Source organism: Phodopus roborovskii, unplaced genomic scaffold (assembly GCF_943737965.1).
Source record: "Phodopus roborovskii unplaced genomic scaffold, PHOROB, whole genome shotgun sequence".
Lineage (NCBI taxonomy): Eukaryota > Metazoa > Chordata > Mammalia > Rodentia > Cricetidae > Phodopus > Phodopus roborovskii.
In genome coordinates this window covers 59,303,046-59,304,985 of record NW_026126480.1, presented here as the reverse complement: position 1 = coordinate 59,304,985, position 1,940 = coordinate 59,303,046, and the positions used below count along the sequence as shown (strand labels likewise).

Genomic DNA, 1,940 nt, shown 5'->3' with positions numbered 1-1,940 from the left:
CCACAAATATACACACACACCATGAACACACACACGCACACACCACAGATACCACAAACACACACATACATATATGTCACACACATGCATACACACACAGTTTCCTTCTCTTCCCTGCTTGCTCAAACTGATACTTTTGACCGCTCACAGTTCACAGTCCCATGATTCATTTAGCTAATGACACAATAAGAAAGGGGGGACCTATTCCTGGGGTTTTTTCTCACAGAGGGCTCGGCACTGCCTGTCATTAAGCACATAAACCCTGTCTTTGGTGAAAACTAGATGATCTTTCAGGAGAATTCCAGATTCTCTACATGTTCATATCCGGGAGTCTCCCTGTACAATGAAGAATATAACTGATAATAGTAATAACAAATTAGGGAAAGATAACTTGAAAGTGGTCCTTCTACTTTTTCTTAGGGAAGCCAGAATCTTTGATCCTCAAGTAGCATAACTGACAAAGAGAATCACACAGATTTCACTAAAGCAAAACAAATTGAGGGATGTGAAGAGATTGCCTTAGACCATTGGAAGTTTGATACCAAAAGCATCAAAATGAACCATGATTAATTTTTTCTGTTATGAATATTCTAAGTGTCACTACTTAATACATTTTTCAGTGGGGTAGTTTAATTATCAAACTAAAATGTGGACAATCTATTTCAGGTGCTATAGCCAAGAAGAAATGCTTCTGATTGTATCCTAAGAGCTTAGGAAGACAAGATAAACAGCCAGAGGCTCGAGACAAAACACCAAAGAAAGAGTGTGATTTTATGGAGATGGAAAACTACACCAGAATCAAAGAACTTATTTTCCTTGGCCTGACCCAGAGTCAAGAAGTGAGTGTGTTGCTGTTTCTTTTCCTTCTCCTGGTGTACGTGACAACTCTGCTGGGGAACCTTCTCATCATGGTCACTGTGACCTGTGAGTCTCGCCTTCACACCCCCATGTATTTCTTGCTCAGGAATTTGTCTATTGCTGACATCTGCTTTTCCTCCATCACTGCACCCAAGGTTCTGGTGGACCTTCTCTCTCCACACAGAAAGACCATCTCTTTCAATGGCTGTCTCACTCAGATGTTTTTCTTCCACCTTATTGGAGGGGTGGATGTGTTTTCTCTCTCAGTGATGGCTCTAGATCGATACGTGGCCATCTCTAAGCCCTTGCACTATGTGACCATCATGAGCAGAGGCCGTTGCATTGGCTTAATAGTGGCCTCCTGGGCAGGAGGCTTTGTCCACTCCATTGTGCAGATTTCTCTCTTGCTGACACTTCCATTTTGTGGACCCAATGTTCTTGACACTTTCTACTGTGATGTCCCCCAGGTCATCAAACTTGCCTGCACAGACATTTTTGTCCTGGAGCTGCTGATGATTTCCAATAATGGGATGCTTACCACACTGTGGTTTTTTCTTGCTCCTGGTGTCCTACATGGTCATATTATTATTGCTGAGGTCTCAGTCAGGGGAGGGCAGGAAGAAAGCCATCTCCACCTGTACCTCCCACATCACTGTGGTCACCCTGCACTTTGTGCCCTGCATCTATGTCTATGCCCGACCATTCACTGCCCTCCCCACAGATAAAGCCATCTCTGTCACCTTCACAGTCATCTCCCCTCTACTCAACCCTTTGATCTACACTCTGAGGAACCAGGAGATGAAGTCATCCATGAGGAGACTAAGAAAAAGACTTGGACCTTCTGATGGAATAGAGAAGTAACTTCTACCTGTTTCCACTTTAAATGTTTCAAGCATAATTAAACTCTATTTTCTTTTTTGTTTTGTTTTGTTTTGTTTTTATGAGCCAAGAGCCTTACTGACACAACAGGCACTTTACAATGAACCCATGAGAGTCTGCCTTCTCTGGGAAGACAGTGTCTATACAAACTCTCGGGTATTTTCAGTTCAGAACCCAAGCTCTCCTTTTCACAGCAGCTCTTA

General features: G+C 42.9%; 1 pseudogene; it reads left to right on the top strand.

Moving 5' to 3' along the window:
* Window positions 1-773: 773 nt before the first annotated feature.
* LOC127228896 (olfactory receptor 4D10-like) lies at window positions 774-1,719 on the top strand (annotated as a pseudogene).
* The last annotated feature ends 221 nt before the right edge of the window (window positions 1,720-1,940 follow it).